This window comes from Cavia porcellus, unplaced genomic scaffold, assembly GCF_034190915.1.
Source record: "Cavia porcellus strain 051 isolate PalLab524CR breed Dunkin Hartley unplaced genomic scaffold, mCavPor4.1 scaffold_24, whole genome shotgun sequence".
NCBI classification, from domain to species: domain Eukaryota; kingdom Metazoa; phylum Chordata; class Mammalia; order Rodentia; family Caviidae; genus Cavia; species Cavia porcellus.
The window spans coordinates 28,531,594-28,559,443 of NW_026947507.1; the positions used below are offsets into that span (position 1 = coordinate 28,531,594).

The 27,850-nt window shown below is 32.2% G+C and overlaps 1 protein-coding gene across 3 annotated transcripts in view; it reads left to right on the plus strand.

Annotated features, from left to right (window-relative positions):
* The window catches only part of Spock3 (SPARC (osteonectin), cwcv and kazal like domains proteoglycan 3), a 370,986-nt gene that overhangs the window by 212,897 nt on the left and 130,239 nt on the right, over nt 1-27,850 (plus strand). The window lies entirely within an intron of this gene.

The following is a 27,850-nucleotide window of genomic DNA, read 5'->3' on the forward strand; positions in this document are numbered from 1 at the left end:
CATGGCTCCCCTAAAGTTTGCTATCTAAACATACCTGAGCATACTGTGTGGTAGAAAGTTATAAATTGTTGTGTACAGAAGAGATCCAAAGTTTAGAGAAACCAATTGAAAGTTGTGTTTGGAAAGATATGTGACCCCAAGAAGTTTATTTGAACCTTGTAATTCTTCATCTAAAAAAATATACAGTTTGACAAGTGCCTCCTAGTTTTGTGTAAAATGTGTTTGTAGTTCTCTGGGCTAGGGATAGAGCTCTTTGCTGGAATGAGAGGTTCTGCTCAAAAGAAGAAATGTACAGATTTTCTTGCTTCTGAAGCAGGATGAGAGTACATCTATTTCATTCATATCAAAGAAGAACTAGATTTTTTGTATTAGTACTATACATGTTTGTAGTACTTTATGGTAATTACTGTATGTCAACTCCTCATAGGGAGTTGTTTATATCCCCTTCACCTCCCTTTTACCCCTCCCTCCATGTTGATTCCTTTCCTAGTTTACAAAGGATCAGCAGATTCCCTATTATCCATCTTTTATTTTAAAGCATAGATCCCTAAACTGGATTATTTTCTCCTGGCAATTTAAAGATAAAGTCAAGGTGTCTGATTTACCCAATAAAATGCATTGGATATAGGGATATAAATCTTAACAGCAACCTACTCATTTTGGCAATCAAATGTCTTCATTGGAAAGGAATTCCATTTCAGAATTGCAGCATACTTAGTAAGATGCTATGGAAGATGGAAATGATATTGTTTTAGTGATTTTTTTTAACTTTTTGCTGTGATAAATTTTGTAATTTTCTAGGGTGAAAGGAAAATTTTAGAAATACTTTAAGTATTTTTTTTTCTTTATCATTCTCCTTCAATCTTTCTTTGGGATGATTTATTCTATGCTACAGATAGCATGGAGAGTCCACCACAACTGTATGTTCTGAGCCTCATATATTTGGAAATCTGTCGGCATATACGATAGTTCTAAGTCAAATTTATTCTGAAAGCTTGGATCCTCCTAGGTCTATGTAGAGATCTACATTCAGAAGCCAGGCATGATGGTACACACTTGAAATCCCAGTACCCAGGAGGCTGAGGCAGGAAGATGATTGTAAGTTCAAGACCAGTCTGAGCTACAAAGTGAGTTTAAGGCCAACCTGTATTGCACAGTGAGACCCTTTTTCAAAAGAGAAAAAAATATTATATACATTAAACTATATATATATATATATATATATATATATATATATATATATATATATTCTACATTCAGAATAAAAAGGGTCACATGCATGACCTGGAATTTATTTTTTATTTTATTTATTTATTTTTTATTTTATTTATTTTATTATTATTTATTTTATTATTATTTATTTATATTATTTATTTTATTTTTTATTTTATTTATTTATTTTTTGACTCTTGAAATAATGATACAAACAAAGATAGTAGTGTAGTGATGTGGCTCTTCAGTTGTTTTTGCATAGTGAAGTAGTCATCATTTTGATTAAGACACCAGTGTTATTTGAAAATGTAAGAATGGATGACTGAAATGGAAAAGATTTAACATTATAGCCTGTAAGTACTTGAACCCTAATAAACAAATAAAGCAATGTAAACTCTGTTTGTTAATAGTGGCAACTGGAAATATGAGCAGAGCATATAAACAAACATTTCTAAAGAATAGGAAAATATTCCAGGTAATTTTGTCAAAAATGTTTTATTACAGAATGTCAGATCTTAAGAAAGGCTACTTTAATGTTAACCAAATACTCAGTTACAGAAGATGCTAATCAGAGAGCAAATAAAAAAAGGCACTCAAACGGGATTCACTCACCTGCCCCCTGATTGAAGCATGCTGATATGCCTGAACATCTTCAACTGGGTACAGTCAGTTAATATATTTTTTACCATAGTTGATTGTGTGTTGCAAGAGTTCAACATGGTATAAATGTGTGTTGAAGTTTGTATTGGGCTTGTATAATAATATAAACAGGAGAAATTCCATAGCCACTGAAACATTCGATAACGTTAACTGTGCATATGTACAAAGTTCTGTTGGCCAGCAGACAGATCTTAAATAGCATTGTACTCCTAAAAAGAAGCTATTTGATTGATATAAAAAATCAGATATGGCTTAAGTTACTTAATAGCAATTAGTTTGTAACAAAGGTAATAGCTACGGTGAAGCATTGTTACATGTAATTTTCAAATCCTATAATACAGAATCAATGTGATGAATGAATCATCAAGATTCCCATTTCTCTGATGAAGATACTGTTTTATCCTCAATTATATTGTCTATGTAAAAAAATTACTTGTGTTATTTTTTGCTCTTTTTTAACTTGGAAGTATCCAAATATGGATAGTATGATTGACTTTTGAAAGATTTTGGGAGGATTTTTTTGCAAGATTTAAGTAATATAGAACTAAAATACTTCAAGAATAACCTTGAGACAAAAGTTATATAGCATCAGAATTCATTAAATGTGCATATTTCTTCACTTTTTCATCTCAGAAGGAAATACCATCTTCATTTCTCTGTTCATATCAGAGTTACATTGTCCAGTGTTAAAAGGCTGTGCTGTGCCCCACCCATCGAATTCTGTCAAAACTGCTGAGGTTTTAGGCTGTATAGCTATGAGTATTGAGAGATAACAAGGACATATATCCATCCCTTGGAGTAAATTTCAAATACTTTATATTCAGTGGATGTTTATGCCATTTCCTACCTGAAATTGTTTCTTCTTCTTTTTTGCCCCAAAGAAATTTTTGGTCTTCATGGTGGCCTTGGAGGTGTATGTACCATTTACTCAGGTCCATAACTCTCCATGTCCTTTGTGTTGGGTGTTCTTCATATCAACCTGCACAATGCCTTCTTTGATGGTAAAGTATAAAAAAATTCCATAGTAATAAAAACAAAATTGTTTTAAGAGTAATCCGAAAGATATAAGAGATTTCACTTCTCAAGTCAAACAGCTTTGCATTGTTTGATATTTTTATGATGAGCACATTCTACTTTAATAACTACAAAATAAAAATTTTATGTGCTGTTCACTTTACATGCTCAGAGAAACATTAGGCAAGAGTTCTAAAATCATTATATATAATTAGACTAAAATGTTTCAATTATTAGTCTAATATGTTTTTATTGTGCTTCATTTAGAAAATAGCCATAAAGGGGAAATAGAAAATGTTAATCTTTTTGTGCCTATTCCTTTAATTAAATCCCTGTTTACTTTCTCACCATGACTGTTTCTTTTGTTCTCATCACATACTGTCCATAGTTCATGCAAAACTGACTTGTTATAATCATAATGTATCAGTGTTAACGATATCACAGGTGTAGCTTTGTAGTATCTAGAACTATGGCTGTGTTTTTAAGTAAAGATGAAAATTCTTATTTTTTTAAAATATGTTCCTGTCTTCTTTTGCCTCATTCTTCGAGAATAAGTCTTTTTGCTGAAATCTTTTTTTTTTCATTTCTCTCAAAAGCATTCAGTAAATGGAAATAGTGATAGTCTGCATTTGCTAGCTTATATATAACTTCCTTATTATTTTCTTTTCATTATTTTCATCATTTTTTGCTTCATTAACTTAACATAAACTAGGTAAACATTATCACACAGCAAACTATATTTTCAATGCCAATTTTACACATTCAGAAATTATTAAGCGGTAATTAATGCTATAGTGAACACATCATTTGAAACTTGCAGGCATTTATTTAATCTCCTTGCACATACCTTAGATTAAATACAAGACGTTATCAAGATTTACGAAATATTTTTAAGCTTGTCATTCTACATCACCTTCCCAAGTTATTTAATGACTTATGTTTAAAAAGGGAGCAAATTTTTTATGTTGATCCTCCCCTGAATGTGCCTAGACAACTGCCCTTTATAAATATTTACTGAATGAATATAGTTCTGTGCTCTAGTAATGAAGAGTAAGCAAGTGAGGAAATTCCCAGCCATCAAAGAATTTACGTGTAAAACAAGAGAAGAGAAAATAGCCTGATTTAAGTGAAGAAGGCTATTCTGATTTTCTTAAGAAAATATATGGTTCATGGACAAGAGTTAAGTCTGGGAGATTCTTTTATAGTCACTACAAGAGGAAAGATGGTGATGATTTAATCCATATCACTGCCAGATGAGATTATGCTAACAGAATGAATTCAAAATATGTTTCAATATATTCTGAAAGAGCCAAACTACACATGTGCATACAACTGGAATAACAGAATAGCAAGTAGCAAGGGTGAGGCAGGCTACAGAAAGGACCCATTTAGAAGGTGAGCAAATAAGAATTAGAATGAAGGCATGTGTTATTCTATGGTAGTGACCTTTAAGAGGAAGCAGAGAGTGAACACTGCAAAAATAGTGTATGATTCTAGGGTCCACCTGGATTTAATGATCATTAGTTTAAAGTGAGACCAATGACTGTAGCATGTGTTTTCTTTCAAACATACACTGATGCATGTGTGTTAAGGCAGAGATGGAGCTTTGAGTTGGAGTTGGAGCTGGAGCCTTCCTAAATGTGTATGGTGAAGTGCAAAGGAAAGAAGGTGAGATTGTTTGCAAGGAAAGTGCCTTTTGTGATCATTGGCTTAAAACTGGGTCAGTAAAGAAAGGAGGACAAAGGCATGGTGACAGAAATAAAGAAGGCTGTGGGGTGGAAGAATTGTTGGAGGAACACTATATGAAAGGGAGTGGTTAAATTTAAGATCATGGTCCCCTGTACTTATTGGTAAGGAAAGATGGTATAACTACAGAAATTAGTGGCTGAAGTTGGCTGGAGATAAAATCATTGCTGTCTAAGTTATCTTTAGACCATCTTTATGGAAACTGAAACTAAAATACTGTTCAGTGAGTTACAATGCGGAAGTAATAGCTATGGAGTAAATTAAGGTAGAAAGTATATAGATCTTTATATGAAGAAAAAATAATAAAGCTTGGTGAGGTGAGATTTGAAAATGATCATTTTAGAGGTCTATAAAAGGGGACAGTGGAAAACATCTAAGTTTAGTATGTGAGTCATAGAAAACCATCATGACAGGGCTCAAGAAGCAGTGTGTTCCGGTGTCAAGAGGGATTGGTTAAAGAAGAAAGTGAGATATATATATATATATATATATATATGTGTGTGTGTGTGTGTGTGTGTGTGTGTGTGTGTGTGTGTGTGTTTTAAATTATGTGTTTGTAAAAATCTGTACCCATTGCTAATTTGTATTTGCATGCTTTTGCAAACACAAAACTACGCTGACGAGCCACCAACAGGTACTAAAATGCACAGAGATCTATGCCAGGCTAATCGAGATTTTAAACTCCTGCTGAAAGGGAAAGTCAAGAGTATATAGCAGGTGTAACCTCCTGGCAAGTGAGAATGCCTGAATAAGGAAAAGCAGGTGTGTGATGGTGCAATACTTTCAAAACTAAATGTATCCCTATATTTTCCACGTGGGGACGCTTAATTACAGACATCTTCTTTTCAATCCACAAGTATTTTTCATGTTTGTAGAATATTTTAAAATATTTTAGCTTAAATTATCTAAACTGTGAATTCATATATCAGTAATTTACTTAGCAATTATCTGGTCTATAACCTTTTTCTGAATTCACATCAGGAAGTATTTCTGTGTACAGATCTATGGTAACCGTTAAATTTTGTGAGCAGAAAGCTGAATAAAACTTTAACTGTTAAAACAAGTGAATGAAATCAGATCCAAAAGACCCCATATTGAATAATTCCTTTTATGTAGACCATCCTATGAGGCAAATCTACCAAAACAGGAAGCAGATGGCCAGATTGCCTGGACCAGGACAGGAGTGGAAAGGGATTTCAGAAAGGTACCAGGGATCCTACGGGAAGATCGAGATTTTCTGAAGTGAGAATGTAGAGATATTGAAAAATTCTGTAAGCAAAATAAGTATCGATGACTTTCACCATTAAAATCTAATATATTTCAATGCATGTGAAAGTCAGAATGCAGAGAATGTTTAAAATAGCATTTATATAACAAAATGAATCAGAATTGATGTAATGAAGGTGAAATGGAGGATAGAAAACAATTAATTGTGTAACATGATTTTATTTGTTGTTGTCAATGATTTTCTAATTGGAGTAGTTATACATTATATTCTTTGATCCAGTAATCTAATATCTGAAAATGTTTTCTGATCAAAATAGTTCAAAGGAAACAAAAAGTTACATGCACTTCTTTGCTACTATCAGGGAAAAATGCTTCAGTAGTCAAAGTCACATAGTGTTGTAATGAATGAACATTTGGTAAATTATGCAATGTTTGTGCTATGAATTTGATACAGTATGATCGTGCTAAAACTTTAGAAAATGTGTGCAGTAGTGCCAAAGGTGGTACACTTCCTATATTGAACTATGAAACTATATTTTCATGGTTGAAAAATTTAAAGAAGACTAAAAGAAAAAAGAAAATGATTATAAAACTGTGATGCTTTGGTCGATTCACTTATAAAATTATTTCTAGTTAGAAGATATTGAAAAGTAAAAGGAGATAAATATACACTATTTATAGGAGATAAACATTACATTATATATATATGTATATATATATATATTATACATCATATATATGTATATATATGACTTGTGATTTCTAAAGTTCAAGTAATTTACTCTTAGGAAATACAAGACACAGAACTACACCAAATTTATTAAGTAATTACACTTGCAAATTTTATTTGGTAGGATATCAGACATAATATTTAGTGGCATTCTAAAATAAATCAAGTGAAATTGGTATAGTTATAACTTTACTGGTTAAAGATAGATAAAATTATTGTCTATTTTAATCTAAGTATGTTCTGATCTTTCATAGATAATGTTGATTGTTTTATATTAATTGCTTGCACTCAGTTATTTATCCACTGCTTCCTTTTCATCTAAAATATAGCAGGTACTACTAGAAGTTCTTTGAAGATATCTGTGAGCAAATTGGACACCAGTTCCTTTCCTGCCCCTGCTGCAATACACTATAACGTAAAGAGAAAGACTATCTTCTAAAAAACATTGTACAAAGTAGATGGATTATTATGCCAGGGAAGTCTGGCATGCCGAGGTCAGAAGACACTGGACAGGGAGAACTTCATTGTGATAATGAAACCTTAACAAAGGTGTGAAGTGGTGAGGAAGCTGATCTGTTGTATATATGGAGAAGAGGAATCCAGGCAGAAAGAAGACTATAGTAAAGGACTCACGGCAGAACCTAGTGAGCAGGAGATGCACAGGGATGCTACTGATGGGTCAAAGAAATCAATGTGATTGACATAGAACCAGATTTGGCAAGATAAAGCGGTTAAACTCAAAGAAGTAAGAAAAGATTTGATCTTTCTTACCTTTGTAAGGTGTTGACTTTAACTTTGGATAAAATGAAAAGTTATAATCGCTGCAGAGTTCTTAATAGAGAGATATATCCTCTGGGTTGTGTTTTTCAGTTACTCTGTTAATATTGTCAAGATAATACTGAAAGCCATGTTGGGGACAGAAAGCAGATTAAGAGGATGGTAGAGCTAAATGTAGAATCCTGTTTCCAATAAAGAAATGCAGCAGAAATTAATACATTGACGCTTTCATCAGGGACACGTCAACAGTAGTGGAAAGAACTAGTCATGTTTCAACACACGTTGAACCACATGACGTGAGATTAACTAAAACAGTGGGCGTAATGTGGGATGTTAGAACATGATGCCAAGACTTTTGGCTTTTGCTGAATTATCCTCACCTGGGATGGTAAGGCTGCAGACTGGGCAAGGTTGTGAGGAAGGACAGAATATCATTTTTGGATTAGGAGGCCTTTCATCACTAGGATACAATATCTAACACCCACAACTCACAGGAGGAGAAGATTTGGAATCAGTACATGGTTGGCTGACTCTAAAGCAGGAACATCATTAGGGGAAGGCAAACAGAGGAAAGATGCTTGGTTCACAGTGGCTGGAAAGCAGAGCAGAGGACCAGTGCCTGAGAGAGAGGAGTGAGAAATCAAATCCAGACTCCACATTGCACCACCGTGATTCACCTCGGTCACTATACACCAAAATGTGTTTTACTAATCTGTTACCTGGTTCCTAAGTGAATTCCACTGGCAAGCTTAACCTCACATTTTTAACACATGGAATTTAAGGTGCTAATTTGTCTCTTAGTTGGAAATGTTCAGTAAGCATGTGGATATGTGAATATGGAATTCAAGGTAGAGGTCAACAGTAAGAATGTAAATTAAGCAGGCGTCATCAATGAAATAGTCTCTAGGGCTATGAATTGAAAAACATCATTTTTGGAATGAAAGAAAGCATATTTCCAAGGAGAGAGCCCTGTGGCAAATTCAGTGTATTAATATGTAACAGATAAGAGGAAAAACTATTAAAGGATACAGAGAATGAAGAAGGTTGGAAGAAAAGCAGAGTTGGCATTTTAGAACCAAAGCGAAGTGATTATGTCAGAGAAGGAGGCAGTGATCAACTTTTTAAAATATGGATGTTCATACAGTTTAGGTTAAAATGAGTAAACACTGACAATAGGATTTACTAACCTACAGACAATAGGAGTTAATAACCTGCAGACAGACAAAATATGTGTAATTTACTATCAAAATTGGGATGCTTTTGTGAGAAAAAGGAAGCTAATAAAAGGAACTGAGAGTGTCCTATAGCTGGGCTTAACGATTCTTGCTTTTAATCTCAGCATTTGGATGTCTGAGGCAGCAGGACATCAGCTTGAGGTCAGCCTGGACGCCATAGTGAGTTCAAGGCCAGACTGACTACATAATAAGCCCCTTCTTAAAAAACAAAAGCAATGTCTTAGATAATAAAGGCATAACATTGGAGTTCCTCATGATTGTAACCAATAAGGAGTAAATAAAGAACTTTAAGGATGAAGGAAGTTTGGTTGAGTGGTATGTGCATAAATATTATTCAATTAGGGATAAAAGAGCGTCTGCACACTTTTGATTATTCAGTCTTAACTCCTTTAGGTGTTCAAAACCAGGTGAGGCAACCTGTGAAAATTCAGAATGAAGTCTTTTCTCATGTTGGTAAGGAAAGTGTTCACATAGGATTGTCATGGACCTCATGGAGGTTTTGAGGTAAACAGCAAGAGTAGGTTTTATTTACCCAGGAACAACTACTATAAGATGTCAGCTAGAAGCACACAACACTGACCCTGTGCACTGGGTCGTAGCCTAACTGAGGATACATCAATAGTCAGCTGGAGAGGTAATGGCATTCCATCCATTAGTGAAGAGTTGGGGAAGTATGTTAAAGACCATGCATTTAAGATCAACAAGAGCAAGAAGTACATCTTGCAAATTGGGAAGCAGTTAGTTTATGAGGATAAAAAATATTATACTTTAGGTGATCTAACAGATACTATATAAAAATGTGAGAGCCAATTTTCTTCCTTGAGGATAGAAAAATACAAAATGGAAAGGGAGAAATCAGAATAAATCCTTAATTATTATTATTAGAATCAATATTATTATATTATTAAATGGATATTTTAAAAAAGTGACAGTTGAATGCAAGACATATATTTCTGGGTTGTATTCATTTGCCAAAAGTGGAACTATTGGGATAGCTAGCCAAACTTGTATGAGGTTTGAGCTAAAGTACCAGGCTGAATTTCTTTATTCAGATGGTTGCCTGTCATCTCAAAGATACAACCTTGCATGAAATCTACACTAAACTATTAGTGACCAGGTTCAATGTCAACAACTGATGTGAATGATCCAGTTCCCTTGAGGTGGAAAAAAAATCTCTTCTCTGTTGTGAGGAATACTTTCTATAGTTGTAAAGTAGCAACCCCTACTTTTTAATCCTTAAATGAATTGACTTTTTTTTACAACCATCGAGTTTAAAGTAAGTAAGAGAAGTTTATGTGCAAACTACTTGAACACATAATTATCAAAAGATACAAAAGAGAAGAATATGTATTTGAATAATACTGAAGTATCTCAAAATGTTTTCTAATATTGTATAAACAAAATAAAAACATTTTATGTACAGATAAGATTAAATTACATAAAATTTTTATCCCTAACTCCATCTCTTTTTATCAAAGTATAAAACTCGAAGAGATAGTTGAGGTGGATTTTAGCTTTATCTTTCTATGAATATCTGCAGTGTCTGTTGGCCAATTTTTTATAGTATTTTTCACCTAATAAATGTCATCAGATCCCAATGTCTTCTGATCTTTTGCTACTGCACATAACTTTTTAAACTCCTTCTGCTTTTTTGGAGACTGTAATTTGCCAGCTGTGTTTTCTCATGCCTGGGGACTTTCCTACAAAGTTACATATCATATCGGCAATGACTGTGCCTGTCCATAAGCGGGTGTTTCACATGGTTGGACATAAATACTTACCTTTGTTCTGAAAACATAGAAATTTCTGTAGAATTTTGTTTAATGTAAGTCATTATCACTTTATCACAGTATGTAAAATTTCTTACCACCCAAATTATAAATATGAAACGTGTTCCAATTAGTGTATTTTTAAATGATTAATGAAATGATTCTCAATATCAAAATGTTAAGGATATAAAGTACAACTGTAAATTTTTGGTTATAATCACAAAAACTTGTATACACATGGAAGAAAAATATTTAAGTGGAAGCAATGTTTTCCTCTTTCTTTGTAGGGTGGAGTAAAAAGAAGAGATGCACATCTTCTCTTCCAAACTACCTGATATAAACAACTTCTATGTGACAAAGTATTGCATAATGATGATTCCAAAATGGATTAAAATTGCAACAAGTCACTTTCATTAAACCTTGAATACTGAATAGCAATTATTGCTTAATACACTTTTTATAAGGCACTATTTACAGTACAGCTGCTTAGTTGCTATAAATTCTGCTTGAATATATCATGCAAATATCAACACCTGTGATACTTTTTAAAGTGTTAATATGAATTCTATAGGGTATTCTGAGTTTGACGTTTTCCACCCTATAGCTTATTAATTTTTTCTCTTATGTGCTTGTTTATGTTTTACTTTAATAGGACAATATTAATTGACAGAATAAGTATAATAGAGTTTTCTACAAATACTGGAAAATGTTTTAAGAGAAAAATTCACAATATTTCCAGAAGTTGTGTGTTTCAATAAGCTGATTCATTAAGTTTTTTTCAAGAATTGAAAACATCAAATTATCTAAACTTAAACTATGGTTTAGGAATCACATTTTATATATAGTTATTCTGTAGAAATTCCAAAGGAGACAAGAGATAATGTTTATATATATATATATATATATATATATATATATATATGGAACATTATGTGAGATATTGGAGTTTCCTTATATGCAGTGAATCGGTGTACACTTGATCTTAACCAAAAGTCCAGGAAGTGATGAATTTATTGCAACATTTTCTGTAAAACAACAAATACATGTTATGTTACAGTTTCTCACGATCCAAAATCTGGATGCAGATTAGATTGGTACCTCATGTTTAAGACATCTTAAGAGATTGCATACAAGCTATTGTTCTTCACTGGAGTTATTTTAAGAAAACCTGAGCTAAAAGGGCTGCTTCCAAGTTTCCCAAGTGATACTGAGCATGTCTTCACTGCTTTTTATGTTGACACAGACATTGTAAGACTCACAGGACAACTCAAACAGGGCAGTTTGTTCTCCCAATACAGGTAACCTAACAGAGATCCGGAGAAAATGAGTGTCTAAGACAAAGACTAACCTAATTTTTCTTGTAACCTAACCATCATTTTTGTTGTGTGCTGTGTACTAGAAATAAACTAATGAGTTTAGTTTACATGTAAGGGAAGGGACCACAGAAAGTTGTGGACCAAAAGATAAGAGTCATTGTGGGCCACTTCAATTGCTGGATGCCCACTGATATAAAAAAAAGGGTCTGATTCTTTTCAATTTTTGGTATATTTTAGATAGAAGTCTTCTGTGTGAGGGATAGTTGGGTAAAATTTTTCTCATTCTGTGGATTGTATTTTCACTTTGTTGGTGATTTCTTTTGATGATGACATGCATTTACATTTTCAATTATTTCTTCTTACATAAGTTGTGAACCTATTGAATACGGATATGTTAAACAGTGCAATAAGTAGTCATTTTCAGGCTTATTTGTTTGGTGTAGGATATGATTGTACTACTAAAATGTGCACATCAATTGGTATATTCCAGATGCAGTAATAATATTGTCTATAAAATTTGAATCTGTCAATGCTTAGTAGATACCACAATTCATATTCATGTAACTGTGTTACATGCTCCAAGGGCAACATGCAAAAAATCACAAGTGATTAATATAAGGTAATTAATTTTTTCAACGACAATAAAAATGTATCATAAATTAAATACTCCAAACAATGAAACTAAGATATATGTGAGTAGGAGACACTAATTACTACCAGTTACCCATGTTTTCTATTAAACAAATATTTTTGAGAACTTAGATTTTATGTAGTATTTTAGCTCCAGGGCATATGAGATTAAAGCAACTATGCAAAAATCATTGTTATAAATGCATTTACATTGTTTGATGAAACTAATGATAAAATTTATATGAGGAGGTTTAAAGTTAACATTAGGTAAAACAATGTGAATGGTCCTCTATATACTAGTACATTGCTTAAAAACAGTATTCCTTTTGCATTTCTAAAGAAAATTCAAAGGTTTTTGTTTTCTGGTGTTTATTTCTTTGCATTTTTTGTATGTGTGTCGCTGACACAAGTGAGCCAACCTGTTTTGAGGTCAGGTGTAATGTGTTCATGTTTTGATAAGAAGGGCTGTAGAAGAAGGCATTAATTGAATTCCTGAAAGAGCATATTATTTGTGAAACCTGACAAGTTGATTCATTTACATTTTTTAGTGAAAGGTTTAATTGGACACTGTGGTTTATATTTAAACTAATTTTTAAAAATGATCTTAGCAAAAAAAAAAAAACAGGACCTTAGCAATGCTATCAAAATATATTTTATAGCAAAATAAATTGATCTCACGGATGCATGTTTTATAGGATAATGTGTGTTAACTTTCTTTTTCATGCTTCATTTTTTGATCGCTTGTCAGGAAATGCAAATATTTTCCATAAGTGCCTTCTATGTTAATCTGAGTGTTTGACCTTTTTCACAATGCAGCAATTTTCTTTTTAGTCATTTCCCCTTGATTTATCTTGTCTTGTGAAAGGTTGCTTTTTTAAAAAAATAATTTTATGGTGCCAATGGAATTATTAAAGAGCTGTCATCAAAACATGACTATCATTGTCCCTTTTTACAAGGAGAGAATACCAAATAGACTTTATTCCAATTTCATAGGAGTAGCTCCTTTCTATATGCAATATATTTATTGCTTCTAATGATACCAGAAAGCATTATAATCAGTGATTCCAAAAAATTCTTTAGTGCTAGCTGTAAAAGAGGTTTATTGATAAACTTTGTATTTATTAACTTTTATTGCTTTCTATCTATGGTTAACTCTTACTGTCCTTTTCCATCTCCCTGGTTCTCAGTATTTTAAGAGAAAGTATATTTTCTTTATTATATTTTGAGTGTACTTTACTACTAAAGTGATGGTCATACATCCAGCAAAATATTTATTTTTCAAAGCAACCTCAGTCAGAATTATGGAACAAAAAAATGCTTAATGAGTAGAAATCCTGGGTAGATTTAAGAATTCTAAAGGTTAACATTTAGTAGATTGTAAAAAGCTATAACTTTATACAAGTGTCTACACTCCTTAATGAAAGATGTTAAAGTATGAAATTTCTCAAAAACAACAACAACAACAACAAAAAAGCAGTAATTCTTACACTGAATGGCAAACTCCACATTTTTCTGTGTTTATCACAATCCCTTTGCATTAAACGTTTTGAAATGTATTTAAATTTCTTTCTTAAATATGTTCCTACAAAGGCTTAGAAAAGTCATTCAGCTGGGACTGGAGAGGGAATAGTCTGGAGAAAAAGTTGGATTATTAGGGTATAACCTCATGTTACAACTGAATAAGGGAAATATAAATTTTGCTTTTGATTTAAATGAAGCAATACATACTAAGAATATTAGGACCATATTTGATAAAAAAAGGATTCTTTATAAAAAAAACTACATCAAATTAAAAATTTCTGATAAAAATTACTGGAATTAACACTCTAGTAAGTATATCTAAACCACAGAAATTTCCTTTTACCTAGGAGTTGATTTCATTAAAATTTTTCAAGGAAGCGATCTGGATCCTAATTTTCTAATAACATTTCAAGTGGATTGTATTTTCATAAGCTTATTTTTCATATTTAAATTATCTTTGATAAGTGTTTCCTATAGTCTTTGGTACATTTTTAAAATTGAGTTGTTTTATTTCTGATTATTGAATTTTTAAAATTCTTCTGACACTATCAGTTTTGTCTTTTTCAAATACTTTCTTCAAGTCTGTGTCTTGCTTTTTCATATTATCTTTGAAGATCAAAATCTATAATTTTATTGAAGTCAAAATAATTCTTTATTTCCCCAGTCATTCTTTTGATATTACATATAAAATATCACTGGCAAATTCCAGGTCATGTAGAGTTTGTAATCTTTTATGAATGCACTCTTTTGTATTGTACTTTGGACTTTTGTATTGTACTCTGTGTCCCATTTTGAAATACTGTTGTCAAAAAGTTAAAATTTGTCTGACTATTGCTATAAGATTCATATTTTATGCATGAATATTAAATTTTTCAGGCACATTTACTGAAAATCTGTTCTACACTAAATTATTTTGTTCTGTTGTTGGTATTTATGTGGATCTCTATCTGAGCACACAGTTACATTTATTAATGCATTTGTCTGTGCCTTCACCAGTGTCACCCTTTCTTGAGTAACTAGCATTTGGTAAGTCTAGCTATCAGAAAGAGTCAGTTTTCCAACAGTATCCTTTTCTTGCAATTGTTAATGCTATTATGTGACTTTTATCTTTCTATCTGTATAGTATTTAATATTGGGTTTTCAGTGTATACAAAATAACTTGCAAGGTTTTGTTTAGGATTATATTGAATCTGTAGATCATGTTGAGAACTGAGGTCTTTTTTTCTTTTTGGCTTTTTGAGACAGGGTCTCGCTATGCAGTTCAGGCTGGCCTTGAGCTCACTTTGTAGGCCAGGCTGGTCTCGAACTCACAATGATCCTCCTGACTTACAAGTAGGATGTAGGTATATTTTCATACTTATTTAATATAAAACAAAACAAAAAACAAAAATTTCCAAACTGGAGCAAGTTTAGAACTTTCAAGTGATTCTCATTAGTTACTGCAACACAAAATGGATACTGCATTTATTTCATCTTAAAAATTAGGAAATTTACAAGTATAAAATGACTTTAATATATTAAACAATTATTTATTGAGAATTTATTAAAGAATTTATTATTAAAGAATTATTTATTAAGAATTATATTTTATTTCCTCATACCTTCAAGTCCAAGATTGAGATTCTATGCTTGTTGAGGTTAAGGAAGTTCATAAATTAAAAAATACTAAAATAGTTGAAGACTGATATGAATTCAAGAAGTGTGAAAAAATACATTTTACTCTTTCATTTTTTTAACTATGTTAAAATCTGACACGTTTTAAACATTATTGGGTCTAGATTGTTTCAAATGTTTGTATTTTGAATAGTGATAACAACTTTATCCTTAAATTTCAGTAGTATGTTATAATAAAAATTAATGTACTTTATGAATATCTAATTGTATACATATTTTATGTAATTTCTGTTATGTTTACTCATATTAAAATAAAATAGGAGTTTCTAGGCTTTAGGTAATTCTTTCTTGTTATTTTAAGGAGAATATCTTTTCCTATTTTGTAGCTTTATTGTTCACTAAAGCAGACCTAGAAAATAAAGCCTGTGGATAAAATCCTGATAACAAATATTTTTATAGGGCATGAAATCAATATAGGGCATAGGGCTTTTAAATGTTGAAATACTAGGGAGGGAAATCCAAAGATGAATAGTATTTGGTGACACATAAAAAATATATCAAAATCACTTTTATTTGTTCCTGAAAATTTTATTTTAACACAGTGATGGTCATTTTTATACATCATCTATTCTATAAGTATAAATATCTCTCATCTTTACATATGCCATTGATTGCATAAATATAGACTCTCATCTATATTTATATTTAGTAAAATGTGTGGGAAACAATTACAATGAAGTTATATTTAGTTTGCTAACAAATTGATTAAAGGAATACCAAAATAACCAGATTTTCTTTTTATTTTTTTAACCAAAATACATACATATAAATAAAAAATTTAAAGAAATTGGTGTTTATCATTCATGGTCCTCTAGCATGTAGTCTTAGTGAATGTTTGTCTGTCATGCTATAATGCATGGGATACTACATTACCCAAGCTAGGATAACCCTATAATATACCAAATAAGTTCAAAATAAGGTAATGGAGAGTCTTTTTCTATCTGCAGATACAATAATACAAGCATGAATTTTACTCAGCAAATATTACAAATAAAACAGAACATAAATACAAAATGAGTACAAAAATGCTTCTCCATGACCTAAAGCCTAAAATACAGTGGAAGTAGGATTAGGGTTTAGTGCCAGTTCTGAGGTATCCAAGTCTTGGAAATTAACGTTCTTCTGCATTGTTATTTGAGTTTGTGTTCATTGTTGGAAAACCTTGGCCAACTCTTGTAGAATGACTTCCAGGCCAGTTTAATTTAGCCTTGAGAATATGAACACCAGAACTTAGAATTCAGACCTAAAATTGCATTTACCAGTCTCTTGTCAGCAAAAGAAGGGCAAATAAGATAAATCTCTGAACAAATTTATACCATTTTTGTGGGTTCTTAATGATAGAATGGAGAATTCGTGGACTACACTAGGTTTTGTAGCCCCAGTTTCTCTGTAAATTAATATATATATATATATATATATATATATACTATTAAAAGTGCAAAAAAGTATATGATAATTTTCAAAAGGAATTGACATGACCTTATGAATTAAATGAGTCTTTTATCCTAAAATGCCATGGTAGAAAATGACAAACAAACAAACAAAAACCCCAGTAAGTTAACTATGTTCTTAAAATAAAGTAATATTAGAAAGAAGCCTATATAAATCACTATCTTACAATTAAGATTCTAAATCCTTGCTTCACAAATGAGTAACAGAAAGCATGTTAAAAGTTCTAAAACATAACTGTACAAAAAGTATAATAGACTGTATCTACTAAAAAATATAAAATGCTTTGTCATGTTCCTTAGGCTATGCAATAAAAATATTAAGAAAAAGAAGACTTTCTTTGAATTCAGTCAAGATTATTATATTTATCCTACTCTTGAGTGGCTTTTAATGTAAAAACTAGTGATATTTAAGGACTAAATTCTCAAAATATTTATAAAACTTTAGTAAAGAAAACTCAGTACAGAATTTCTCCTTCTTAAGTGAGAAAAAGATAGGAAAATAGTCCTTATCATTATTGCTTCAACCCACAGGTATAATTTTGCCTGTTTTTCTCTCCTCCTTCATCCCTCTCTCCCTTTCTCCTTCATTCCTTCCATCCCTTTTTCATTCAGTGATAACTGTGGAATACTTTGTGCCAGATTTAGAGAAACACATTGGAGAAAGAACGCAGAGTTGTGATTGTGATTTACAAATGAAAAAGGAGGAAAAGAAGTGAAAAGGTGATCAGTAAGCATAAAAACAGAAAATTAGCTGAATGTTATAACAAAGCTTATGAATCTCACTTCCTGAAATAGATTACTGGTGTTTTTCAACTGTCTCTCGCCAGTCCCGAATTCAGAGGAACCTGTATCTCCCCTATCCATCACACTAAGCCAGTCTGCTCATCACTCTGCTGAACATTTCCATTGTGACTACTGCTGCTGAATGCACAGAGAGTAGAAAAGACCATTGTTTTCATCCTTTGTTTCCTTATCAAAAAAAATTACAGTTAGGGAAGGAGATGCAGTTAAGTGGTAGAGTGCTTGTCTAACTAGCTAAAGACCCTGGGGTTCAAGCTCCATACAGAAAACAAAATTGCAGGCACCAGAGAAGTGTTGGTATCACTGGTGTTTTAAGTTTTACCCATAAAAACTCACATTTCACCTTTTCCAAGTGTAATAGTATGAGCTACCTGCCCCCCCCATAATCAACAGAGTGAAAAAATAAATATTGTGCTATAATTCATTGAAAGATAGATGTCAGGAATGTACTTGCATGGGAAGTTATAGCTGCCTTATGATGCAGAATGTGTGGACAAAGCACAGGTTTCCAGATGATCATGTCCTTCTTGTTGCCGATGGGCAGCATCTGAGTCCCCAAATGTCTATGGAATGCACATTCTACCTTTACATGTGGGGGATTTGGTAGCACAGGCTGAGGGTAAATACATTTTCTGTGTGAATGTATGAATGGGAATAAGATATCTTTACCATACTACATTCCTGCAGTGTCTTTGTTGTGAGAACCATGAGATCTCTCTCTGCCACGTATCCATCCTTAAGTAAACTGACATTCCCCAAAATGTGTCTATAACCACTTTCTACAATGGAGACTATTTTAATATTATATTAGAATAATTATTTCCTACATGGCAAAATATGATTAAAGGCCCCTAGAAGAGCAGTTCACCCTGGATTACCAGGGCAAGCACTAAGTGCTTTCATATGTATACTTTAAGAGATGAAAGAGGTTCTGATATAGGCACCCTCAGAAGGCAATTTAAAGATGGACCATAAGGTAACAAGTCCATACACAAAGGAATGCAAAAGCTGCAAGAGGTAAAAAATAGATTCTGTCACCCAGAGCCTCCAGAGAGAATGTGACCTTGTCAAGTCCTTGATTTTGTTAAGAATAGTGATTGAGATTGTTTGGCCCCCATTACTGTGAGGTCAAACTTCTGTTACTGAAGCTAGAAAGCTTTCAGTATTTACCACAACAAATATAGATACATAATCATCCTCTTCCTTTCCCACTGTTTCTAGAAGTGTGATCTAACCAAAGGAAAATCAAAGATGTAACTTGATGAATTATATGGGAATCAGAATGGCATGGACACTCCAGAGCACAAGGTGGCAAAATGCAATTTGTGTACACTCCCACACTATGATGGTGGTGACATTTTTTGCTTCCAGCAACTCTCTGCTTGTGTATGACAGAAGATGCTCAATGTGCTTAGAGATATTGTAGAATGCGGAAGATTGTCTTTATCTCAGTGGATAAATTATCTCTCAACTTAAGAGCTAGAAGAACTGGAAGAAGTAAGGAAAAAGGTTTATTAGAAACAAACACTTCTAATAATTTAGCAGATGACACAGGAGCAAGAAATAGTCTCTAAAACAGAATCATGAAAATAGTTTGTGTTAAATTAGAAAGATAGCCATATAATTGATTGGTAAAACAGAGTCAATAAATTATGTAAAAGGGTATTGGTTTCAGGGGAATATAAAAGAAAAGATCTTCATACTGGACAGGTGCTTAGAAAACAGTTTACAAAGGAAAAGTATTCAAGATGATACCTTGAAAATGAATATAGATTGGTGAGATAGACTCTAGATTGCCTTAATCACTTCCTGGGCCATATAAAAATCCCAGCCTAACATAATTTTTTGGGATCTATATACATTCATTCTAAGCTTTGCCAATTCAATGACTCCTTCCTTCTGATCATTTTAGAATGTAAAATAGATTGTGAATAAATAATACATTTAATAATGAGTAAATACTGAACCGTCTCTAAAATGATAAAGACTCTGGGTTAGAAGTTGTGAAGTCATTGACAAACCAGTGACAAATAAAGCAATAGCTATGGTTTCTGTCTAGGTGTCCCCCAAAGCCTCATGTGGTTCAAGGAGGTGGGCTCTTCAGAGATGACTGAATCTAGAGTTTGTGATTGGTTCATTGTCTAATGCTGGGATTACTGATGTGAGTGCTGCACCACCCCTACCCAAGAGTGGGTAGTCTACATACAGTGTGAGGGAAGAAGAGAACCTTCTTCTGCCCCATTTTGCTCTGTTGTTCTAGCATCTTCTGCAGCCATCTTTTAGATAGGGTACAAGTTGCTACAAAAACATTTCTTGAAGAACATTTTTGTGTCCAGCAAATTTGATCCACTGATTATACTGTAGAGTTAACACATATTTGCAAGTGAATTATTTCAGTACAGAAGAGAAATACAATGTAGTACAGAATAAAATCACAGCACAAAATAAGTAGGCTTTCTGCTAAGTGTATCAATTAGTCATTAACTTGAAATATACTGTCAGATAAAATAAATATGTACTGAAAGTTTTATTCCATTTATCCTTTATGTCAGCCTGTAAATTGTACCCAAGAAAAACACAAACACTTCTCTTCCTTTGTATTTCTATATAGTTCCTCTTCCGATAAAGCAGTAAGCATTGAGGAAGCCAATAATTATGACTTTCATAAAGACAGCACATGAAAGAAAAGCTGTGTTCTGAACTTTGGCAGGCTTTTAGTGACTGTTTTCTTAAATAAAATGCAACATTTATTTGTTAAATCTTCGATTAAAGCTGTTAGGGCTAGGTTTTTAACAATAGTTAAGGACATTTTCTTATGTTTGTAAATGTACAAATTCAAAAGAATTTTCACAATCAAGACAGATTTTAAAATATAAAATATATTTTTAGTGTTCAAACAATATTTTCTCATGTCTTTTGAGAAATGTTGCATTATTAATCATTTTCTTTTAGGTATAATATCATTTTCCTTTTTATATTACATACCTGTCACTGTTATTTTAATATTTAAGTGTGTTTTTCCAAATACAGTATTTCCTTGTTCTTTTAAGATCACATTTTTTGTGAAATCATGCCTTAGTTCACATTTTCTCAGTTCTGACACCACAGAACTACTTAAGGTTAAGTAATTATTGAAAGATTTTGTCCTTGGGAGCATTAAAATAAAAAAAGAAGGACTTCCTTAATTTTATTTAATATCTCATTTTCTCTCTCTTCCCTCTTACCTTTTTTCCTTCCTTTCTTCTTTCCTTCCTGAAAATTGAACCTAGGGCTACTCTATGATTTAGTAGCATCCCCAGCCTTTTTAAACATATTTTTTGATAGTGTTTCACTAAGCAACTTAAGATTGGCTCAAATTTCAAATCTTCCTGCCTCAGCCTCTGGAGTAACTGGAACCGCGAATGTGGGCAACCAAACCTGGCCCTAAGTCATGTGAGAGATACAGGAATTCAGATTCAATGAATCTTGTCATATAATCATATATGGATTCGAAATATATCTGTCAACTCTAATTAAAATCTAAAATATATTCATTAATCATCTGACAGTTTTAGGGAAAGTTATATTATTCCATTAAATTTGTATAAATTTCAACTAGCTAAATTTTAACTAGCTAATACATTCTTTAGTTAACATCTGGTGACAAGACATTTTTAAAATAAAATATCAGATAATCCGTAATTTATTATTTCTAAGTTAAAATACTTGAAATATTAGAATATGGCTCTCTCTGTGACACTTAAAATTTTATGTGAACATTGTTTGAAGAAAAGTATGAATGGTGAAATGAGAAGACAATTGAAGTCCATGCGAGGCAATTACAAGCACCAGAATCTCAAGGAAGATAATTGAACTCTTCTAACTTTTCTCTTCTTATCCTCACAATTTGCAGCATAATTCATATTGTATGAGATTACTAACATGATAGATGATATTACAATATATGTGCTGATCCCATTTTAGACTATGAACGTGCATGAAAATTTAAACTGGAATTTGTGGAAATAATTTTGCTCAATTTCCAACACATTGTCTTATAATAATATTTTATTATTTGGAAGCCTGGGGCAATATTCTAGCACTTATTCTAATGAACAAAATTATATAGAGTTATTAATTAAGTAGTCAGTTTGTCCTAAGTAGGATCATGAATTTCCAATCTGTTGCCAGATAACTTGCTGGAAATAGATTTATAGGCATTAGTACTCCATAACTACACTAATATTTCTTCATATCTTATTTGGGAAAAGACCATTTGGAGTTAAATGAAAATGTTCCATAATACAATTGAAAAAGATTTTAGTAATAAAGTTTGGAATCAAGCATGTGGAAACAGCAATAGTATTTTGGATTACTATAACCTGAATTTAACACACTTGCATTGCAAACCTGGGATACTCATTTATTCCACTAAGGGACACCTTGAAAAAGGAATTATAAATAAATGTGCACCTAAATGATTTGTAGTTTTCTAGTTTTGTAATCCAAATATTGTATTTTGTATTTCAAAAATTTTAATCCTTTTACTGGTGCACCTCAAAAATCTGAAAAGTTATATCTGTAATCCCATAGAAACATTATTGGAATTCTGCTTAATTCCAATCTGCCAGCTCCACTGTAATTCACAGTTGAGTAAAGACACCAAGACATATTCAAATTATGGGCAATGGAGGGGTCCTAAGTCTGATCCAAGTGAGTGTATCTGGACAAAGACCTTTATTAAAGGCCTGTCCTGGGATTTATTATCTCATGAAGAAGGAAGTGGTTCCAGGAAGAGTGACAGTGAGGATGGCGGAAATTACATGAGCAAGGGAACTGAGCTAGCTGGGCAGAGAGTAAGCATCTCTGCAATATGCAGGGAGAAGGATATGCAAGAAGACCAGTCGACATAACGGCTTGGGATAGCACATGCATGAATTTAGGAGTTTGTTGCTTCAGTTTCTGATATGTAAACTTTTGTCTTCTTGAAAGTCATAGCCTCTTATTTTGAGGCTTATACTGAGTTGGCATTTCTAGAACTATCTGCCTCTGCCATCCTGCTGTGCTCAATAGCAAGGAAACAAAACTGTCATCTGGTTTTAAGGATTATCAGTACCTTAGCTAACCTTATTTGGACTGCTTAGGGCCAAATGTAGATGAAGGATATGACATAACCCACTCTTCATATATGAATATAAGGAAGTAAGACTCAAATTAATTAACACTGAAGCAATTGTTCTGCATCCAAGGAGAGCCCAGGTTGTCTTCTGTATAGTTTCACATTGTGAAATTGTTTCTTAATGTCCTCAATAATTCTAAATGTCCTTATCATTTATAAAAGGTTATTCAGTAGAACATATTATGCAAAAATATATTATAACTTTGCATAATTCAAATCTCTTAATGTAACATAGGTTTTGAATAATATCAAGGTCCTCAGAAAGAGATACACAGATCTTTGAAATAAATCTAGAATGAACTGTACTTTTTCTAAGCAGCAGTATAATTCTGCAAACCTTGTTTTAAGATTAGTTCAGTGGAAATAATTCTCCTTGTAAATTGCCTACTTCTATTTAAACACCAATATTTAATTTTATTACCTTTGTAAAGCACGTACTCTAAATCACTACTTACTTTCATTTCTTGATAATATTACTGTTACCTAGGAATTGGTTTGGAAAGCATATTTAATGATGAAAATGTATCATTAATCAGTTATTACAATATATTCAATTTATTTTAGAAATAGCTTCAAAGTTACATTTTATTAATTATTTCTACTTTCCACTGCATTTTAAAATATGTCTAGAAATGGTTCTTCATAAAATATGTACTACAAAGATTTTTTTAATTCATATTGCAGATTAAGTGATGTCCATTATTTTTAAAATATCCATTGTTTTATAGTAATATTGTTAACATTACTATATTTGTTCTTTTAAATTTTTACTCAGAATTTTTTTTAATTACAATACCTGGTTTATTTTGCCTTATTACAGTGCTCAAATTGTTGGCTCAGAGTGCAGAAATCATTTAGTGCAAATAACTGCTCTAGTTTGAAAAGCTTCCTGTACAACTTTTCATATTTTCTGTCCTTCTTGCAAGAAGATTTGCTGCGTCCTGCCAGCGCCTCTGTGCTTCCCTAAGACCTGCAGCAAAAAGAATGAGGGTGGCTTTGTTTTCTGAGCTTGGGCCAACATGAGAAGGAAACACTTTGTCAGTCCTGTCATAAGAAAGAATTTCTCACAATGTTGTAAGAATTTTAATTATATAAAAGAAGCAAAATGTTAGGCATATTGAGTCAACAAGAAATATTTCAAGTTGCCATCAACTGTGATCACATCGCAGCTTGCATAACTTATACACTGTTTTATTAGATTAAAATAAATTTGTGCTTGAGAATTAATATTGGCGCATGTAGAAAAAAACAGACTCCATAAGCCTAAGAAACTAATGATTCCCTTTTAATGTGAGCATATAAAATATCATCAAAAGTTTTGTGGTGTTTGCATTCTAAGGCCTTGAGAACTGAGAATTTCTAATATATGGAGTCAAATTTGGGAACACAAGGTTCTAGAAAAATAAATACTCTCTTATTCTGTATTATTCCTTATGATTTATTGATCTTAAAATTGTAGTTCAGATATTTAATTTTAAATGTACTTTCATCAAATCATTCCTCTTTAAATAAGACCATGTTTTATTTTCTCACTTGTTTGTTATCACATGATAGGACTCTTTCTATGTCTTGCTATGTGTAGATGGCCAGCCCTTACATCCTGAGCTTTCATGGTAATTTCTTGCCTCACTCAACTCATTCTTCACCCTGTAATAATACACTAAGTTACTTGGTAACACTAAGTCAAATTCTAAAGATGTAAGGTAGGGCCACTATGTACTGTGTATGCTTTTACTTCTGTTGTGTGCTTTATTATGTGATTTCGCTAACAATTAATGGATTCAGGGATTGTTCAGCATCAAATGATCCATAATAATGAAGCCTATCATTTACAAATGATGAAATTAGGAAGCTGAGGAGTTATTGACTTGGCAGTACTAATTCATGATATGATCCAATATGAAACAAATCAAGTTGGCTGTTATTTTTTCTTTATTAATTACTTCAGCGACATCATCTAGCCTCTTTATCAAATTGATGCACACTCCCAAAATATGGAAATTAAATCCTATTATGCTGTTAAGATGCAGAACACAATTATCCAAACAGAAAACTAGACTTTGAGTAGAAGCAATGGTCATTTAAATCATACTTATCAGAGAAATAAAAAGTGTTGCGTTTTCAGGAGACTGGTGCTAAAAATTTCTACAGAAGACAGAATAAAGCACACCAGAGTGAAAAGTGAATCAGAACTACAAGGTATTATTTCAGGTAATGAGGAGACAATCTAACTCAGCTCCCTGGGAATGAGTCCTGTAAAGGAACACTAGCAATAGTATAAATTCTTCTTCATCATTTTAATTTTCCAGCTTTTAGAAATATAGTAACAATTATCCTTGTAGGAAGCTAACTTAGTGCTTGGTATGAAAAGATCAAAAAAGGAAATTCTGGGAAAAAAACTAAAATGACTCTACTTATCATACCTTACTTTTAATGTTTCATTTTCGTGGGCTCACAAAGTCATGTTTTTAACTTTCTATGAGAAAATATGAGGTCCTACCATATCATTACAAAGTAGATAAATTGTTAACATAAATTCTCAAGCAAAATTTTGTTTGAAGAGTTGCTTTCATAAAGGACTATATTTCAAAATTGTTGTTGGGAGAGCTATTTTTCTGATATTTTTAGTCACATTATTTAATCTAGTTAATGCAAAAATTTTATATTCTACTTGATGATAATTCAAGATAATAGCAAATTAATTTTTCTATGTCAAAAATTAGATTTACTCTCAAATAGCAAAGATCATTTCTACACCTGTGATATGCAGAACAGTATGTGGACTAAGGCCTACCATTTCACCTGTCATTTCCCCCTCACAGTGGCCAGGTAACCATGATAATAGCCAGAGCTACCTTTTATTAAGCACAGTTTTTGTAATCTGAGCCTGTAAGATTTTTCCTTGACATATCTCCCTCTGAAAAACACATCATTCTCCCTAAAGTAAGCCCTTCAAAATATATTAGAAAACGAACCAAAACAAAAGATGCACTCAACTGCAATATCTATTCTATTGTATTATACATTTATATAAATAAAATGCAAATATTAAATGAAATCTTAAGAAATTTACCATTGTAGTTAATCTAGTCCACTAATTTTTATTAGAACAAAAATATTTCAATTGATAAATTTCAGAATAACACATAACTCTCTAGCTTTGGCAATGCCAGACCAAGAAAATTTTGAGTCATAAGATAATTTTCATTAAAAGAACGCTGGAAATTCAAAGATCTCTTCCATGGTGAACAGAGATATGGCCTTCACATGGGCAGCGGAGTGCTTCAAAGGCTAAGAGTGCACTGTACAGGATCAGCAATGTGTACAATCTGCATAGCTTCCCATGGCTGCACTGGTGATTGAGTCTGGACCAACTACATTAGAAATATCAGAGTGACTTAAAGCCCCTTAGTCCTTTTAGGGAAACAGTTTGCCCAAGTATCTGCCATGTTAATATGTTAGCTTACTTTTCATACACACAGGCTTTGGCTCCTCAAGTATACTCACTTTGTTTTTAAAAGTAAATGTCATTCATGTCATATTTCTGTATTTCCTTTGATGCATATTAGTGCCTTGTTAAACATTTGTGAATTTGTAGAATTATTTAAGTGATACAATTTGGAGTAAATACTTTTCCTGGTTTAGAAACACAAACTTAGTAATATCCTTCTTAAATTTTTTAATGAGCAAAAGTTGTTTATTTTTTCTGCCTTGTTTTTATTACACAATTGAAAGCACAGGGCTATTTTTTACATCTCTGCTGCATTTCTGGAACTTATCAATACTGAAGTGGTATAGAATAATATTCCAGGTGTTTTAGTGTCATATGCCAATTACTCAATTAGGATTAACACTACAGGTAATTTGTCCCACTGTGTACATTGTGAGATGAGTCATTAGGCCCAACAAGTTTGTAAAGTGGCCTATTTGTGTATTTCACAAAACTAAAATGAAGAAAATGCCACTGTAACTCTGAAATTATTTATAAAAATTGTTTTTATAAGAAAGAGATCGAGAAAGACAGAGAGAGAGACAAAGGGAAAGAGAGAAAAAGAGAGACAGAGAGATACACCTCAATTCTCATCTACATTTTATCGAATTTAAAATAAATGTTTGAATTTCTTTTCCTGTAATGAAAATCTTTGCAATACTAATTAGTATTTTGGAATCATGTTTTCTGTAGGTTCAAGGTTTTGTGAAAAGAATTGTTTCTAGCAAAACATATTTTCTGATCCTGACAAGGCATCCAATTACTCTCCTCATAGAGAAATATCATGAATGAGTTCTGAGTTATTCTAAATATTAAATGTTCTGCTCTAGATTGCCTATGGCTTTCTTTCTTCTTTTCTAACCTTTTCCTAGTCCTGTTTAAATTTTCCACACAAGTAGAGAAATAAAGAATTTTAATGAAGTGTAGAAACAAATTATTTTAAATTTAGGAAGGAGAAAATAAATGATTTTCCTAATTCATTTTAGATCTAAGCCTAGAAAATCCATTTTGAGATATGACTATACAGTAGAATGGGATGTTATCACTGAACTTGATAATTTGATGCTAAAATACTAATAGGTACTGAGAAATCATAATCTTTATTGCTGTTTCCTTCAAAATTAAGCTGCTCATCTCTTTAAGCACCTAGTGAATTAGGTGGGATTTTTTTTTTTTTTTCATATTGTTTATATGGGAATTTCAGGGTAGCTTATAGAAAGTACCAGATGTGTGAGTTCTTTTTTACTGGACAAGTATTACTGCTCTTTTGGAGGCTTTCAAAAAGGCATTTCACAGCTATGAATTAAAAACAAATGATCCACAAAATAAAATCTGACCACAGTCTGTATGCGATTATAAAAAATCTGAAGGAATACATTCTTGTTTTATGAGAAGCAAACGTAGAGATATGAAACCAAAATTTTGATGAACCATGTATA